Raw genomic sequence first — 20,002 nt, forward strand, 5'->3', positions numbered from 1 at the left:
TACCTAATGACCAAATTTCTACTTATTTAATGTCCCTGAAGAGTTCTTGAAATGTAATGAAGTAACTGCTTTCCCTGTAATTTATGCATACATTTATATACTGAACTGTAGTTTAATCAAACTCTTTTGCCTTGTGTAGTATAATAGCAATATCTAATGAAAACATATGAAGTATGTGTTTCATAATTACCCCAGACAGCTCATTGCGGTTTGCTTCCTACTTAATCCCAAAATTCCTATCTTCCTGCACTGTAAACACTTTCCTTCCCTTCTCATCAATCTCAGTTATGTAAATGAAGCAGGGGCGGTGGCACAATTACTTTTTTTCTGGATGTTATCAAAGGCCCTATTCTTAGAGAAACAGCTGACAAGGGCACCCGCTAAAAATGGTCCTTTTGTTTGCTGGAAAAGCTGCAGCAGACCTAATGTTGGGAGAACTTTGCACAAGCACTGGAGTGGCGCTGCTGGGGCCGGTGAATGCCGACGTGCATAGGAGCTGGAAATCCCCCTCGTGCTGGCAAGCCCAGCGTTGGCCGTGAACCTCGCTCAGTACTCTACTTTCTGCAGGCCATGCGTGGAGAAAAGCCATCCCAATAAAATTAACTTCCATGGACTAAAAGTAAATCTCTGGTTGAGTTCAGAGTGTCTATATAGGAAATGGTCCTCTGACTTCAGGAATAAGCACACCAGCCGTCAGAGAACCTGGAACATCCGACTACGTACGTGTTTGTCCTCTCTGGAGATCTAGATTCACTGCTGGTTTCCAGTCCACGGGGAAGGCAGGGCAGCACAGCAGGTTGGCCAAAGAAGAGACAACTCTCTTTAGATTGTCAGTACCGTTTAAGTGTCTCTCCCTTACTTCTTTCTATTAGAACGATTCCTTTTCTGTCTATTCCATCTAAGGAGGAAAAATAATATTTCCCATTCTTTCACTGCTCCAGAGGCTGTGGATGGAACACACAAACCACGGGGCCATGGAAGAACATACTAAGAGCTGAAGCCAGAGAGTCTCAGTACCCACTGACCATGAGCTCGAGCAAGTAAAACAATCTGTGAAGCTTTGGGCTTCTCATCGGCAAAATGGAGATGATGCCATCTATCATTTCAGGTCACTGTGAGAATAAAAAACATAGCATAGCGCTCGGCACTCCAAAGAAAAATTTTCCCTTCTTGCTTTCTAAGCCATTTTCTTTCTACCGGGTGAGACATTCATTTGTCTGATAAACATTTATGTAACACTTAATTTCTAACAGGCACTGTGCTGGAATCTGAGATAGAACATAGTCATGGACCACATGAGTCTGACTGTCTAGCAGGGAGGGTGGACCGATTAAAAACATATTATACAAATTATATTTGCAAACTCTATGTACTCGAAAGGGAAAGCACAGAATGTGCTGGTATCATTGACGAGGTGAAGACAGGACAGGGAATATGGGGAAGCGTCCCTCACAGAGAGTGTGGGAGGCGTATATAAAGGTCTACGGGCTGAGAGAACCAGAAGTTGAAGAACTGAAAGGCACTTCCTAAACTATCCAGGATAAGAAGTTGTCAGCATTATCATTAAGATCTCCAGGGAAGAATTTTGCACACTTTCCCTTGACAATCTAGTCTAGTGGTTTTTGTGGGGGAGGGAGAATAGGTGGGGGGGGGTAAGGAGTGGGACAATATAAAATTATAGGAAACTTGAAACTTGTAACTGTTCTTAGAGTATGTCCCCAGGTAATATGCGGCAGTAGGATTTGAATTATTAATTTGTGTTTTATTCTCATTGCATTTCCTCTTTTTCTATTGAATGAAGTAGCTAGGTCCTTATACTCTATTACTTCATTGAAGGTCTTTATTTCAAAGTATAATAAAAATGTACTGGGAAATGAATTCTGGAAGACTGAACAGTTTGAAGGGACTATGGTTGTGGAAAGGAGATAGAGGTAAAGGTAGAAGAAAGGTCGGGAGTAGAAAGAGAAGAAAAACGAGAATAAGAAATCTTCTAATATCTAAAATGACATTCTCTGTCATCACAGAAGAAAGAGGATTCAGTTTGCTTCAAAGAAAATAGAGGAACGTGACTGTACTCGCATCTTCAGATTTATAGAGTAAGATTCACATGCCGTACTTACTACAATGAGGAAATCATTAAGTTGAAGATCTTTTGATACCTCCAATATGTAGAACTTTCTCTCTGATGTACAAAGGGGACCCTGTGTTGTGTTAAAGTCAGCACCGCTGTAGGCCTATGTTAGAATACCACGAAAGCTATAATGTGGGCAATAGGCCCTGCCAGGCTTGCTGTCCTCAGCCCCTCCTGGACACCTCATACCCACAGACTGATCTTCATTACAGGAATGGCATGACTAGTCATTACGTAATTTGTGGATAACTGAATAAGACGTAATTCTCATACAACCCATGTACCTGAATGTCTATTCTTCTTGAGATATAAAACCAGTCTATTAATTCACTATTCTGTGTTTTCTTACATGATGGTCAGTCAAATGCAACCACGGGAGGTGACACAGGAGAGGCTAAGGAAAAAAAACGTTAATTGTAGTCACAGGTCTTGGGGAGGGGTGCCTCCATGTCTGGCAGGCTCAAAGGGGAAACACCAGGTTTTGGTCAGGTGACAGAAGCAAGGGGAAAGCTGAAGCTAGAGCCTTTATTGGGGTTTCGAAAGGCAAGGTAGGGCAGAAAAACATATGAAGACTGTCTAGTTTGAAGAATTTCAGCAAGCTCTAAACTATAGGAGTGGTCCCTAGGTGCCTGGTACCTGGCCCCCGAATGATTAAGGCAGAGGTCTATTCCTTCCTCGAGCGTGTGGGCCACGCAGCCGAGGCGTGGCTCTAGATTGCTTAGCTGACTAATCAAGGGCATGCCTTGCTTTTTCTAAGAATTGGCTGTTCCAGGGAGGGCCAGTCTCTTCCTAGTCAGAAAGGTTTTTTAAGATCTCAAAAAAACACCGTAATATACAGAATATAAAAGATACATATAGTATATTCACTGTGCATATGTAAAACTCACTTTCTGTAAAAATTCATTTTACATGTGTAAAACAGATTTTTAAAGTATTGATGAATTAATGTGTACTACATCACTGTTCATCACTTCGCGAGGGACATTTTGAGAATTGTCAGAGTCGTCTGATTGTCAGCTCTGAGAGAAGTGTGTTCTATTTTGAGCCTCCCAGAGTCCATTGACCCTTTTACTTGGCTTTTTCAACATTCAGGCATAAACATCTCACCCTTCTAGCACGCGCACTGACTCCACCTCCACCCCCGTGTGCGGGTCCTGATTGGCTCAGCCAATCACCACTCAGGTTTTATCCTCCTGGCCATGGTGATTGGTTCAGAGAATGTGACCAATCGGACCAATCAGACAATTGGATACATTTGCTGAGGGTTTTTGTTAACAAGTTTACTTGATCCCCAGGAAAAAACTTCTGCTAGAGGCTGTCTTTTCCTACCGGACGTGAATAAGGAACAAATAACTCCCACTAGCTGTGGGCGCCAGCCTATGATTACAGAAGACAGGAGAGAAAGGAAGAAATGTGTTCTTTGGGGGTCATTGTTGATTCATGGGATTAATCACCTATTTCAGGACTTTTTAGTTATATAAGACACCCCTACCCTCACCGTTGCCCTGACTTTTTAAAAGTCAACTGGACTCATATTTTCCGTTACTTGCAATTAAAAGCTATCTGGCACAAGGTCCTTGTTTTCTTTCCAAATTCACTTTATTTTGTTTCTGGTGCTAAAGGAGAGAAGGCTTACTCAATTTCTTCTCTTTCGTGTTACAGCAAACAAAACAGGTGAATTAGAAAGGTGAATTGCAGCTTTACTAGGCAATGAATTTTGAATAATATAATAGCAGCCTTTAGGAGGAAAATTGGCAGCAATACATAATTATTATATGTGAAGCAAAAATATCCAATTACACAACTTTATACACATGCACGTGTTCTAACTTAGCTTCCCTCCGTTTGTCCTTATGCAAAGGCCCCCCTGGATTTCTAGGAAGACAGTGCCGATGTCAGCCTCCTTGACGGAGCATAGCATTCTGACCCAGCTGAAAACCTGGAGCCCTGTCAGGTCATCTATAGGTTTTTTTAATTCCCTCCTCCTAAAGGAGAAAAGCGGGGGAAGACCAGCCCGAGAGAAGGGGGGGGGGGGGAGCACAATAACTAAGTAAAAGAAGAAAATGAAAGGTCAAATAAAAGGTCAGAGAAAATTATTTTTTAACTGTCATTCTTCACTATTTCTTTTGTCCTTTCACAGCCTCAGTTTTTTAGAAACTAAGGAGAGAAAATGAAAATGAGTTTCATTAGATACACCACTTTTGTCGGACTCAGTCTTGAGTTGATCAAATGAGGCAGCTGAACTGAGAATGAATCTTCCCTGTGATTAGCTCGCACTCTTGAAGTAGCCAGGCACCTGTGAGGATAGGGGGTGGAGAGGAGATAATAATTGGGCTCTCATCTTTTATAATTATGTGTGTTTCAAGTGGATGTGAACGGTGGGGTTTGCGAAGGCTACATAAAAGGAAAATTCTGTCATGAGCACTTCAGTCATTAACTCTGGTATTCAAAAGGAGAGAGGGATAAAATTGTGAACAATAGAAGACTTGAGACACAGGGACCCCAAAATAATAATGTTTACTGAAAATTAGGACAATTGTTTGTTTATTTCACATCTTACAGCATCTTTATCATACCAAATAATTACCGTAGCTATTGACAGGACACACTGCAAACTGCTTTGTCCTTTGTATTCAAAGCCTCTGAAGTTTCAGAAAAAGTTAACAGTTTTTTTCCTTTCTATATTTAATTTTTCAAGTAACTATGACCAGTAAATGAGAAGATGCTATTTATGTATGTGGGGATCATGGGGGAATGTTCACAAAATATCAGGTGTTCTAGAAACTTTATTCTTTTTTAATGTTGAACTTTCCCTAAGAGTCTGTTCCTATGTTTAGTCTTACCTGTAAGATTTGGGTTCCTAAGCAGAATATAATGAATTTATTGATTTTCTCCTTGATATATTATATTGTCTGTAATCAGAATATACTTCTAGCAAATGCATATTCAGAGGTGCGGCTTAATCAAGGCTTTGGGGGCCAGACAGCTTTTCTGCCCCTTATTAAATGGGAACAATTGCTGTTTTCCCAACATAACCAGTAACTAGTAATAATTTCTATTTGAGGGGCGCCTGGGTGGCACAGCGGTTAAGCGTCTGCCTTCGGCTCAGGGCGTGATCCCGGCGTTATGGGATCGAGCCCCACATCAGGCTCCTCCGCTATGAGCCTGCTTCTTCCTCTCCCACTCCCCCTGCTTGTGTTCCCTCTCTCGCTGGCTGTCTCTATCTCTGTCGAATGAATAAATAAAATCTTTAAAAAATAGTAATAATAATTTCTATTTGAAAGATACATTGATAAAGCAAGATTTAAAAACAAACAAGTAGTTATAGTTCCAGCTGCCTGTATCTCCATGAGGGGGTTGATTTGGTTCATCAATGCATTCGCATCACCTAGGACAGGGTCTGCCCTATGTCACTAATACCTAATATGTCATCAAGTATTATTGAATGAATATATAAATACATTTTTTTAACATGTCATTCTCACTAAATTTCAACTGTAGCCAATTACTGTTTAATCTTTCTCTACCCATGGCTTTCCACCAGGCTTGGGTAGGATGGTTATATCATCTCACCATGAATACCTGTGTCTAGACAAGAGCCCTTTTGAAGTATAAATACTGCTAGAACTAGAGCTACATTTGGCACAAAACAAAAAACAGAAAACATTTGGTCTTTTTTCTCTTACAGATTGCTACTTCCTAGAGAAAAAGCTCTCACTGTCTGCTTACAGCCAGCCAGTTGGAGGAAAGGCCCTAATTATCTTTCCAAGTTTTGGCACTCAGACTCTATTTCCTCTTTTGGCTTCAGATCAAACAAAATGTGAAAGGAATTTTTAAAAAATCAACAGGGCAATAATACTCTTCTGTGTGGAACATAATCAGAAAATTTTTTTCTACCAAATACTGATATAAACTCTATTCGGTTTGATCAGAAGTTTTAGATTTCATACACTGCTCAGATCTACAATTAAAACCCTATTAGCACACCAGATTTTCTTATTATAGCTAAGAGTGTTTCGAAGGGAACATATCACCTTCAGTTGCAAAGTGATCTCGATTACAGGGCTTCATTTAAAGCATGCTGAATACATATAAAACATTTACTCTGTCTTTCTTCATGTTCTTTATCAGGGACTACTTCTCTGTTTTGAAACCAGAATTTTATTGTCTTTCTTCTCTCTTTATAGCCTGCCTTGTTTCTCCCTCTACTACCCACCTCCCCACACACACCATTCCTTGAGCTTACCATTTGTCTGCTCCACCTGTTTCTCTTCCTCTACGCATTAACGTACACAAATTCCCGCTTCCCTCCCCAAACTGACCTCACTATTTTTACATCATTCACCTTTTGAAGAACAGAGAAGTTGGAGAAGATAGTATGCAACTTTCTATTTTTCCATTTCTCCTGAGTAGTCGTCTCACTAAAGAAACCTCTATCAGTAAGACAGACCTATGCTATTAGAGAAGAATGAGTAAACATTAATACTTAAATTTAAAGAAAACTAAAAACATTTCCAGCTTCTTTATTGAATTAAACACATAGGGGCGTGTGGGTGGCTCTGTCAGTTAAGCGTCTGCCTTCAGCTCAGGTCATGATCTCAGGATCCTGCGATTGAGCCCCACATTGGGCTCCCTGCTTGGCAGGGAGCTTGCTTCTCCCTCTTTCTCTGCTGCTCCCCCTGCTTCTGCACTCTCTGTCTCTCTCAAATAAAATCTTTTAAAAAAATCTTAAAAAAAAAAGAATTAAACATATAAAGTAACTCAAAACCAAGGTTCACAGCTAACAACATATTTTCTTACATTTTATTACATTTTATGAAAATGATTACCAATTAGCTGGTGAAGAGGTATGTAATTCATGTATCGAACCCATTCAAATATTTTAAAGGAAGAAGCCATGTAAAATATATCTAGCACTGAGTTTGTGATATAAAAAATTCCCAATAAATGGTTGGTAAATACATAAATCAGTGAACTCAAGAGTCAGTAAATCACTCTGGTTGAAGTGTGGAATATGAATTGGAGACTGGGCCAGCTGGAACTGGTAAGAGCAGGTAAAATTTTAAAGATATTGAGGAAGTAAGTGAGGAGGATCTAAAAGCAGAGATGGAGAACAGGGGTTAGACATATTTTAAAGACAGAGAGGAAGTAAAATCTCTAGGATTTGCTGCCTGGGTTTGGAGCTACCACCCAGAAAATAGAAAAGACAAGTAATCCTGAGGTAATCGTTCAGGGTCCAGAAGCAAAAAAAAAAAATCAAGAAAGAATTCTTGAGACATCTTTAGTGCAAAAAAGGTGGTGTTTTAAAAGCATGAGGACAGGACATGTGGGCAGAAGGAGCTGCACCGGGGTCTTGAGGAGTGGCTGACTGTATACTTTCAAGTTGGGAGGGGGTTAGGGATAATGTAACTCTAAGGAATTCGGAAGCAAAGTTCCCAGAACCTGGAGGGGTCATTTACTACTGTCCAATAAACTTTAGTCATGAGACCCTTCAGATGTATATCAGTGGGCTATATGTTTGGAGGATGATTGCTAACATATATCTTGGGGAGTGGGAGGGAAGAGATAATGGAAGTTTCCAAAGGGACTTTCATACATTAAAGAAGATCTATAGGATCCTGGAGGTCGAGCTAATATCCAGCTAAAGTTACCTTTTGCCTTCAGCAAAGTATTAACATTGAGGCAGTTGAGTCCTGGAAGAAGGTCACCCTGCCTGTCTCAGGTTCTTGTCAATATGGGCTGTAAGTTGTAAGGAAGTTTGATTTCCTGTATTTCTTTTGCCTTTGTTCTCTGCATCAATCCTGGGTGCCAGCTGGTTTTCACCTGAAACTCTGAACATTTCAAAAAATTCCATGAATGTCCAGCAAACATGGATGTTTATGAGTTTATAAGACTTAGAGACTACAAGTACTGACCATTACGAGATCATCTCTACCCCAATGAATCTCCCCCATGGTGACTTTCTGTGTCTGTCTACTTCTTGGTTGTACTAAATTAATTAAACAAGTGGGCTGGTAGGCCTAAGCAAACCAAAACCTAAGCCTATAATTAAATCCTAAGGACAGCCAATCACAAACAGCCAACTAGACTTTCCCAAATAATGCGTCTCATTAAGCCATAACCAATCAAATCGTTTTCTTGCTTTACTTCCTCCTCTTGTCTGTGAAAGTGTCACCCTGCCCCTCCGCAGGGGAATGCTACTAACCACTTCGGGTTTGGCACTGCCCTATTCCTGTGGATTTTGGCTCAAATATACACTTAAAATTTTTAATATTCCCCAGTTTATCTTTTATCGCTCCCATTTGATCGCCTGCAACCTAAAGAAAAGATCTCTTTCGTTCGTTAAATTTAAAGTGCCCTTCACTTCAGTTCTTTTACGATTTCGGATTCCTACACTGCTCATCTCTTGTAGCTGGCCCCAGTATCTTCACCTGACATCTTTATCACAACCCACCTCTTCCCCCTCCTTCGCGCATGGCTAGGACACACACCTGTGAGATCAAGCAAGAGCCCAAGAGACTGTTTCTCCTTCACTTGCAGAGGTTTTCATGGAATTGGTTTATTCTCACATATTTTCAGTGAAAAATAAACCATTTCCAAGCCTCTTTTTCTTTTTTCCTTTTGTTTTTCTTCTTCACTCTCACTGACCTAGATTCTGCACACCAGATGTGCTCACCTGGAACTCAGACTAAATGGAAAAACGTTCACTCCCTGCTCCTGTTGTACCTCAGGTCACAATCTGGAGAATTCCTCTACAGAGAGAAAGGTTGGAACACATATTTCTAATTCTTAGGAGGAGGTAATTAAATAATTTCCTTTTATGATACTGTCTTTGTTCTCTTCTTGAAAGGCAAGAGCAGCCCCTTTATCACTTTAAACAGGGCAAACTAGTATTTCTAACCCTCCTCCCAAAGTTAATTAACATGTAAATACTTGTCAGTAAAAGGTAACACTTCAGCAATTAGCATATAAATGGGCCAGGGACAATATTCTGCCATAAAGGAGACAGCTTGGAAGATTTTGCCAAATGTATTTGGAAAGAAAAAAAATAAAATAAAATAAAGCCTTCATCATTTCCATGCAAACAGTTATGAAATAGAATGTCAGCGGGAGCCTGGGGTAAAGGGAGAACTACCCAGCTTGGATAGGAAGGGGTGACGTTTGCATACACGACTTGGTTTTATGTACATGTTTACTCAAGAAGCCATGATGGAAAGTGACTAATTGTTTATGTCCAGAAAACACATCATGTTTGTTTGATTTTAATGAATATCATCAACGAAGGAAACAGAAAGCCATAGGTGGGAGAAGAATTTAAGGGCTAATTTTTCCATACTGGGTGTAATGATGAGTACACTCACAAAATTGCACATACAGGGATTGCTTCCACTCAGCCCTGAATTTGTGTTTCAAATGAGGTAATTGTGCACCTAATGATCCGTTTGCACAAGCAATTACCTGATTGGCATATGCCAGGTGAGCTTTTGAGAAATAATAGGACAAACACACTTGGTCTTGGCACCCATAGCACCCAAATTTGAAAAAATGCAATAATAGTTATATTATATTTGTGACATTCTTATGAGAATTGGGTCTCCATGTGTGGATGGGATGTTGAAGCTAATAAAAGATAAGTCACCAATCCAAGAGGAAAATAAATTCCCTGATCACACTGGCAAAGATACTAGTTACTTTACATTATTAAAGCTCCAATGTACCCTAGTTTATGGGGGAAAACCTAGGATTTCTCATCAGAAAACCTGGATTAAAATTTCTATGCCAACTCCAGATATCCAAATTTAAGCAGGTTCCTTACAAAACATGAAATCACAGTTCCTCAAAATGGAGAAAATAGTCTTGTTCATGTGGAAACTGAATTTGATCATTATTATTCATTGTGTCTAGTATTACTGGTACTAATATGAAGTAAATCATGCTGATATTAAAGAAATCGTGTGGGTGCTGGTGCCCAGTCAAGGTGAACCCTAGCGGGACTCTCTCACCTGCTACTGTTGGTCTATTCAGTATCTTGTCCTCACCTCCATTTGGTGGGGCTGACAACCTGGGTCGCACCTCTCTCACCACCAGGTAACAGGTGAACCAACTCAGTTGAAGTTATTCTGGACAGAATCACCCTTGAAGCCTGTTTCCCTGATATTTTCCAAATCTAACAAATTCCCTTCTAGGCTAGTCCAAGTTCCAATGGTTGGGTCAAAAATAGATTAGTCTTCCAAATTTGAGGAGGGGGTATATTTTCAAAGCCTTTAGCCTAGGTAGTGTGTTTACTATAGAACAGAGGAGAGGGTCAGCACATCAGCCTCCACCTACTCCGAAGCTGGCCTTTTTCTCCCTGTGCTCTAGAAAGTCACTGTCCAGGAGAACTTTCTGTGGTGATAGAAATGTTCCATAATTCTCACGGTCCAACATGGTAGCCACTAACCATATATAACTATTAAACACTTAAGTATAACTAGTGAGAACTCAGAAAGTAAATTTTTTAAATTTTATTTTAATTAAATTGACGTTTCAAGAGACACATGAAACTTTTGGTATATTAGAGACTGCTCTATTAGGCAGGGAAAAAACCAAACATTTTATCAAGTGATAACTGGACACTGTAGCCTATGAACATTATTTACTGTCCGCAGTTCTTTGCTCCTACCCTTTACAAAGAGTCAGTGCCAGTCCTCCCTTTCCATGGCAGTTTTGACACCTTTTAAGCCATGCTTCTTTCTCTTCCTTGTCACCAAAATAAGCTAAGAAACAGCACAGGGATCTAAAGACTACAGCTAAGGTACTCTTACTAGAACCCAACCGAAAAGCAAAATGAAACCAAAGAAGCAAACAAGGAACTAGGCAGAACTTTTTAGAAGTCTTTAATATCTACAATCTGAATGTCGGTGGGCATTAGTTAGGAGGGTTTCCTCTAATCGAGATATTCTATTAAGGAATCAGAGTCTGCGACCTAAGCAAGTATCTAAAATCTTATAGCCTAAAAATTATTCCTAACTTGACTGGGCTTTGAAGACATAAACATAGTTTATTACTAAAGCATAATAATAATAATACAGGAACTACAACAGTTGATCATTTATTATGTCTCAGGCACTCACCTAAGAATTTTGCTTACTTTATGTAATTTATTGTTCATGACAGCCTTATGAGAGGCCTGTTCTTATTTTCCCCATCTTACTGACTGCAGAACTGAGACTACAGAAGACCCCGTAATTTGTCCAAGGTCATAGCAAGAACATGTGGCAGAGTTAAAGTTCAAAACCAGATCAGTGAGACTCCAGAGCCTGCCTCCATCACCACTACGCGCTGTGGTTTTGTACCACTTCAAGGCAGGGATATTCTAGGAAAATGATGGAATTGCTTAGGTTTCACAGAAGAGCAAAAGTTTTCATGCTAGACAACCGTTCTGCCAATAGATTAGTATCAGTGAGTCTGCGAACAGGTGAACTGCTTCCTGGGCAATTTAAGGAGGCAAATGAGTATCAGGCCTGACCTTCCTCTAGGGCAAACAGTGATATCACTTCTTCCTAAAGGGCTGGAATGGAATGAGACGCTTGCATCTAGTTTTGTGGGAAGGTTAATTCTCTGCAGTGACCAGCTCGGGAAGAGCTCATTGACAGAAATACAGTCATGCCTTCACCAGTTTAGGGTGAGGCCCCGCATCCCGTCATGCTCCTGTCAGCCTCCTAATTTTTTCCCTTCTAAGAAGCTTGCAATGCTGCTTAAATGTCCGGGCTTTTGCAAATGATTTATAGTACCATTTGAGATTGCCATTCTTGCTGAAGTGTAAATAAAGTGGCGAGGCTGTCTCAGAATTGAAAAATAGTGATCTAGTCCAAAATAAAAATATTCATAATTCTGGTTTCCAGAAACCAGGGATGTGAAATGGAGGTCATGGGCAGGAGGTGGGGGAATAGAAGGTGGCACTTTCCTTTGAGGATACAAAAACCTTCAGCATGCATGTGTATACACACGTGTGTGCACTTTTGCACACGGGCATGCACCTACACTTATGTCCTGTCAGTGTTCACCGTGCTACCCTGTTCCTCCCCCTCTTCCTGTAACACTTGTGACCGAGTGATCCTCGGGTATATTCTCCCCTAAATCTGATCATATTCTCGCTATTAAAACATTAAGAATTTTTACAGCCATTTACAAAAATGCTAATGAGCACTTCTGTAGGTTTTGGGGGAAAAGTTAAATGTAAAATACAGCAGAAATATGGATATTGGTGACAACCAAAAATACGAACTTTCCTGGATGATAATTCTACATACCAGGACATGATCGGATCCAATTACATTGAGTTCTATTCAGTAATCACTGTGTAATGGGATAGACTCACAGAGTAATAGGATTTGTTTAAGGCAAGGGTAGAGGAGCTTAATCCACATTAGAGATCATAAATGCATTAAGAGTAGAAAAGACTGATTGATACCAAACCTTTGGGAGGAAATGGAGAAAATGACAGTATTTTTAAGGCTTCGATGTATGGTGTCTCTGAAGAGTCTTGGGGGACATTTACAAACTTTGTCACCTAGCAGTTTTCATCAGTAACATCTCTGAAAATAGAATTTAAAAGAGAAAGGGCTCAATATAAAGACACCTATCCTTAAACTTTTTTTTTTTTTTATAAGATCACTGACCCCGGCTGATCAAAGTTCAGTTTGGAAAAACCAGAACAAGATCTCAGAAGGTCACGATGGCCCCAAACACATTGTTCGTCTCCTCAGATAGAGAACTTTTAAAGGTAACTGCGAATGCCTTGTCACGCTTGAACTAGATATTAGTTGGCTAAGCTGAGAATCAAATATGGGAAATTAGTTGCCATTAAAAGATCGCTTCAGGCAGTTCATTTCTCATCAGCCAAGCTGTGCGGGCTTCCTGCTGTGGACAGTGAACATTAGCTTACTAAATACTTCAGCTCATCACACACTGCATGACTCATGGATGGGCCTGAATTTAGGCGATGGGGGAGGGAGAAGAGGAAAGAACAGATACAAAAACATAACTACTGACATCTATTTGGGTAGCTGTGAATGCTCTATGTGGTTAGAAAAAAAATAGTAAAAATTATGACTCACTGACATGTACAGATATTCACAATTTATGGTTAAGAGAGAAATAAACTGGTTATGAAACCAGTTTTATATGATTTTATTTTTGGTTATGAAGTGTGTGTGTGTGTGTGTGTGTGTGTGTGTGTGTGTGTTTAACCTGGAAGAATAAACAGCAAAGTCTTCTTAAAGATGAGTTTTTACAATTTCTTTTATTCATCTGTATTTTTAATACTTTCACAATTCAATTATTATAATTTTATAAACACCTATCATGAAATAAATAAAAGACATTATTTCTTCTCTATTTCTTTTTCTCCCTCATTTTGAAATATTTTATTTCCTTTGTAGGAACATTCATTCTGAGGACCTTCCAAATACATAGAGGGGAAAATTCCAGAGTGAGTATAAATGAACTGTGAATAGAAATTAACATGCATCTTTGGGTCTGTCCTATTCTAGCAGCTCTAGAATTGCACTACATAGAACAGCCCGAAGACTGGGCATCCAGACTCACCTGACACTCTCACTGGCCTTTCTCCATCCTGAAAGTTTGCAAAGACTCTCCTTAGTTCTCCTCCCATGAAACAAAGTGTATGCTCCAAAATAGTGCAACTTACATACCTAGAGGTTGCATTATGTGTGTGGGGGGGTGGGGGGGGAATGGGCTTTGGAGTCAGAAGCTTTGGATTTGAATCATGGTTCCACTGGATAATAGCTGTGCGACCTTGAACAAGCCACTTAAAATCTCTGAGTTTCAGATTCTTTACCTGTACAAAGAAATAATAAAACCTATGTTGTACAACTGCCTTGACGATTAAGTTAGATAATGTATGTAGAGCCCAAAGAGAGGTAATCTCTGAGTTTTGGTTACTCTTACTTTCATGCTTTTTTCATGCAGTGAAGACGAGGGATAGGAAAAGGGGCCACAATGCTAAAGTTTACAGCAATGGAGGATATAGAAAATGTACGCAATGGCCAGACCTAGCAGAGTTGAGGTGTCTGTAGGTGTCTCTTTAAGAGGGCAGGTTGTGACTGATGGACTGTCCACACATTGCAGAATCCATTTCGCAGGATGCGAAAACCCCTGCTCACTGTGAAGGAGACTTCCTAGAAGTACAAACCTCCCTTGATAGGAGACAGAGGACCCAGCTTTGCTCCCTGACCTATTAGCAATATGATGATAATAAATGTTCCCAGGATTCCAAGTCCATTCTCTCCACACTAAGATGGGGATGTCATCTACTTCATCTTAAAAGAGTTACAAAAATTCTTTATAAAGAGGAAAATACAATGTACTTATTTTTCAGTAGGATTCTAGTTTGCAAGTAAGCAACAGAAACCCAAATCAGAGAAGTGTAAGCAAGTGCAGGAACAAAGCTGGGCTCCAGGAACTCCTAATAGGGTGGCCCACTCACCTCAGTTTGCCTGGAACATTCCTGGTTTTAGCTCTGGAAATCCAGTCAGTGCCCTGGGAAGCCCCTCCGTACAGACCCACCCTGACAGCTGGTCACCATCCCTCCTTGCCGCGTTCCTCTGAGTACCCACTTCATCCTCCTCCCTGGGCTGACCAGCTTTCTCCCTTTGCTCTGTCTGCGTGGTTAGAACTACAGTCAGTGGCCGGTCTCAATCTCTAATTTTGTTACCACATGTGCCATTTCATTTTGTATTGCTTGTGATATAACTTGAGTTTACAATAACCCCGTTTTAAAAAGTCTCATACTTTGCTCTCAGAAAATAAGCAGAAGTATGTGCCCAGCATCTGTAATTTTATAACAAAAGCCTGCTTCAGGAGCCATCTAAGCTGATGAGCTCAGTGCATTCCTGAGATTACTTATCTTCAGACGAAACCACTTAAACACACTCCATGATCTTTGAGAAATCATGCAGGGAATGCAGGGAAGATCTTTGTTTTGAAGGAACTTTGATTAAAATCTTCCCAATGGTAAATTCTGTGAAATTAGGAGCCAGGGCTATTTGGCACTCCATGTCACCCCTATAGTGCTAAGACCCAGTTGGCCAAGTGGATGAACGAATCAGTGTTGAGATGTGTGCTATCTGCTCTGTGGGATAGAAACTCAGAAGGAAGTACACTGAAATGTATTGAATTTGGCAAAGATTTGGAATAGTTGAGAATAGATAAATAATGAGAAGGGAAGCCTGGTTCTTTATTGTCTCCCTCTCTCAGGTCCTGACACGGGGTAGATCACAAAGCCTAGGACTAGAAGACAAAGCCATCTTGGGTGGGTAAGGGGAATGGCTTTACCCTACTGGTGGGTCACTTAGCATTTTCCCCTCTTCAGAACTGGCAGAACTCAAGCTCTCCAAAGATGTAGGTGCCAAACAATGGCAGAGAGTCAGACATACAGCCGCCCAGTTCCCCTCTTGATCATTCCTAAATTCCTTCCATTTGAATGGATCCTTTGTAAAAGCATGCAGATTTTGTGACTGTTTCCCTGTCATATGATTAAACATAATGGAAAGCATAAGTAGCCTGAACCTCCTTATGGTTCATTTTTTCACCCTTCTTTCTATTTCTGCATAGCCTCATACGGTGGAGCTGTCCAGCTCTAGCTCCTTCTTGTACGTAGATTTCTACTGATGCTTCCACTCTAGCAGTCAGGACCCATCACTGAAATATACTCAGACACCACGTGAACTAGAATAAGAATAAATTGCAGGCCAAGGGCTCAAGCCAACCTTCCAGATTTCTGTGTGGAGGAGGCAAAGTCATGTTCTCCAGAGCCTTTCTCCAGTATTGCAGTGATTCTAAACCAGTCAGACTGGAATAACATCTCCACGGTGCTGCTTCGTGGCTTGTGTTTTCATAGCGGCGGCAGCCTAATAGCTTACACTGAACTTTTCAACACCTGCCCATTTGCCCTAACTGCTCTTTTATTCTGGAAGACCAGCTCTGGTCTCGAGAGGTTCACTTGGTCCAATATTGGTTTCATTTGGGCACATAGTTTTGATCGGTGTTGTTTACTGAGGAGGCGGCAGCTAACCTCCACCGCACCCACCCCCCGCCCCGCCCCCACATTGATTGCCTACCAGGAGAAGTGGACCAGCTCAGTTTCCTGGTTCTGAGAAACAGAATTCAGCAAGATGGGGGTCAAATTATCCCAAACTCCGGATCACCTCTATAAACACCTGTCATATGTGCCCAGGAAAGAGACACGTTCCTGTTTGTCTTGCTCTGTTTTCTGGAGCTAAGAAGACAATTGCTTCCTTGCAAACATGGACAGATTAAATACACTACATTCTGTCCTTTTGCCATCTGCTTCTTGCTTATTTTATTTTAAGCTGCATGACTAAACTTTATTATCTGACGGGTGAAGGTGGGCTCTGCTGTTGCTGCGCTCAACTCCTTGAGGCTGGGAATGAATGCAAAGCGCAGGGCTGATCTGCAAGGGGCGAGTCGGAAATCAATTGGCCACTGTGCAATTATCACTCGCTGTGTCAAATACCAAGACGTTAGCATTCTAAGATTCCTCCTGGCAGGATTCACAGCAGGAGAGAGGGAGTGATGGAAGGGGAGCAACAACAACAAAAACCTTGCTTTGTTTTATTCCTCTAAATATCCAAGTTTGCGTAATATCCCTTTCTCTTTGTGCCGGCCTGGAAGGGCTGTGAGGAAGATTCTCTTTCCAAGCTCTGTACCTTTAAACTTTTCCTGAACCACGCATGGTTTCTGGTCCTCTCCACTCTCTCTCTTTCTTGCCTTATTTTCCCTAAGATTTTAAAGCATCCTATCACAGTGGACAAGCACGGGTACTCTGTAGGAGCTTCGATCTGGTCCCTTGTCGCTCCCGTTCATCCTGCTTTCACCCTCAGGGGCTCTCACTTTCCAGAGCTGCCCCTGGAATGTGGCAAAAGGAACCCCTCTCAGATGCAAAGTTTAAGGGGAGGCCAAAAAACTCCATGGTCAAGATAAATAGTATTTCAATACCAGATATTTTTCAAGTTTGTTTTTGATTATTTTTTTCAACATTGAGATCAGTTGTAAGAAATAACATAAAGAAATGTCCCCACCACTGTCCTTTACCCAGCTTCCTCCAGTGGTTATCATCTTGCAAAATTATAGTACAAGATCCCAGCCAGGATATTGCCACTGATCCAGTCAAGATACAGAACATTTGCATCAGGACAAGGGTCCCTCCTGTTGGCCCTTTATAGTCACCCTCACTTCTTTCCCACCCCCACCCCATTCTTAGTTCTAGGCAATTGCTCATCTCTTCCCCATTGCAATCATTTTGTCATTTTGAAAATGTTTTATCAATAGAATTTCACCTTCGTATAACTGTGGAAACTGCTTTTGGACAAGGCTTGAGCAATGGGAACTTGATCACGGCAGAAGGGCCACAGTGACCCCAACCCCCTGGCTGAAGACTGACAGGCCCGGCAGGTGACCCACCTCAAAATAGCCATAAGCCCTAGCGGACCAATGAGCTACTTACAACCAGGCACAGGTACCAAAAAGGGGAAAATGCCATGGTGCCCACACCCTCTCACGTCCCTTCTTTAAACAGCCCCGCCCACTGCCTCATGGCAGACAGCCTCTCGGCCCCTGTCCTGCCCACCGCTCCCTTGTGGTGGAGTCAATGAACTTCTAGCTCCTTTGTTCTGCCTCACGTGAATCTTTTCACCATCTGCTTCCACCCAATAGTCACCCCGCATTGGGGAGCCCCCATCCAGTCGGAAGAGACACCACAATAACGTTTAAGTTTTGTTCGTTTTTTTTTCACTGAGTAGTTCTCTGCAGATGCATCCGGGTCCTTTCGTGCATCGGCAGTTGGCTCCTCGTGGCTCACTAGTGCCACGGATGTGCCGCAGTTTATCCGTTCACTCCCTGAAGGACCCCTGGCTGGTTTCCAATTGGAGCTATTCCGAAGAAAGGTCCTCTAAAACATTTGTGTACAGTTTTTGTGTGAACATAGTTTTCATGTTGGAAGGATAAGCGCCCAGGGGTGCGAGGACTAGGTCATATGCTAGTTGCATGTTTAGGTCTTCGAGAAATGGCCAAATTGTTTCCCAGAGTGGCTGTATCATTACAGATTCCCGTGAGCAATGTATGCGTGATCCATTTTCTCCATCTCCACCAGCATGTGGCTTTGTCACTGCTTCTCGTGTTAGCCTTTCTGATAGGCGTGCAGTAATATCTCTTTGGGGTTTTAACTGGCATCTCGCTAATGGCTAATGATATTCAACATACTTTCATTGCTTGTTTGCCATCCGTATATCTTCTCCATATATCCTCTTCAGAAAAATGTCTTGTCATGTCTTTGTGGATTTCCTAATCAGATTGGGTTCTTTTTTTTAACTGTGGCGTTTGAGAGTTCTTGATGTATTCTAGATACTAGTGCTTTGTTGAGTATGTGTTTTGCACCTATTTCCCCCCAGTCTGCAACTTCTCTTTTTATTCTCTCCACAGGGTCTTAAAAGAGCAAAAGTTGTAAATTGTGATAAAGTCCAATTTATCTTTTTTTTTTCATTTTTGGACTGTGCTTTTGGTGTCAAGTCTAAGAACTCTGTCTAATCCCAGTCCAGAGATTTCTCCTGATCTTTTACTAAAAAGTTTTGTAGTTTTATATTTTATATTTAATTCCATTTTGAATTAATTTTTGCATTAAATGTAAGACTTAAGTCGAGTTTATTTTTTTGTTTTGTTTTGTTTTGTTGCCTATGTGTTTAATTGCTCTAGCATTATTTATTGAAAAGCCTGTCCTTCCTCCTTTGACTTGCTTTTTCACCTTTGTCAAAAATCAATTGAAGATATTCACGTGTGTCTATTTCTGGGTTCCCTATTCTGTTTCATTGATCTACTGTCTACCCCTCCATCAATGCTACACAGTCAAAATAAATTTTAAAATAATCCATGACAAACAAAATTCCAAAATTGCAAATGACACAGGATCAGTAACAGTACTGTGGTGAGCCACACCGGAGCCTGAGGCAAAAGGAAAAATCAGTAATAGTGATCCTCTGATGACTTCCAGTCATCAATATGAACAACTACCTGCTTGGACATTTGCTAATCAGCCAACACACCATAAACATTTGGCAATTAACAAGTATTTGCTAACAAAAGATGGAAATTAATTTATTATTCAAGACATTCCCAAAACACATACAAAGAAGAATACCAATAAACAAAGGTAGAAATATAGAACATGTTTCTGAGCATCTGAATAATTTTTAATTAAGTATCTTTTAAATTTTCATCTAGATGTTTAGTACCATGTAGCTGTAACCAACAAGAACATTTAAGATACAAAAAGTTTCATGGGATGGGAATATTTACAACTACAGTTATTCTGTGTAAATTTATTATGCATGTTGTTTAAGAAATGTGACAAAATAGCAGCACAGATCTTTCCTATGATGTAATTAAATAACAAATAATAGTGAATCTCTTTAATGATGAAGTATGGTGAGATTGAATTAGATATCAACCAACTAGTTTTGCAATTTTGAAAACATCTTTATATAACTATAAATAGGGGTGAAATGAAAAATATTTATCACCTATGGCATAAACATCAGCCAATCATAATGGATGTTGGCCTTAAATGACAGCTAGTCCTGTTCTGGGTATATCAGCACAAAATCTGCCCCATCACAACGGGCATGTAATCCAGATACAACGCTAAACAGAACCTTTTTTTTTTTTTTCATATTATCCACATAAAAACTTCAGAGTTACTCGGTGAAATTTTTATCTCGATATTCATCAGTGTCATCTTATAATCTGTTAGCAATATTTGTTGATTGCCAGGTTCAAGATGCTCACATAGATGTA

General features: G+C 40.6%; 1 long non-coding RNA gene across 1 annotated transcript in view; it reads left to right on the forward strand.

Moving 5' to 3' along the window:
* Nucleotides 1-591: 591 nt before the first annotated feature.
* LOC130542877 (uncharacterized) overlaps nucleotides 592-20,002 on the forward strand; it is a 43,143-nt gene continuing 23,732 nt past the window's right edge. The window contains exons 1-3 of the long non-coding RNA XR_008957752.1: nucleotides 592-1,108; nucleotides 12,784-12,896; nucleotides 13,555-13,604. This is a non-coding gene — a long non-coding RNA (uncharacterized LOC130542877). The remainder of the gene's footprint in view (nucleotides 1,109-12,783; nucleotides 12,897-13,554; nucleotides 13,605-20,002) is intronic.

Source organism: Ursus arctos, unplaced genomic scaffold (genome assembly GCF_023065955.2).
Source record: "Ursus arctos isolate Adak ecotype North America unplaced genomic scaffold, UrsArc2.0 scaffold_6, whole genome shotgun sequence".
Classification (NCBI taxonomy): Eukaryota; Metazoa; Chordata; class Mammalia; order Carnivora; family Ursidae; genus Ursus; species Ursus arctos.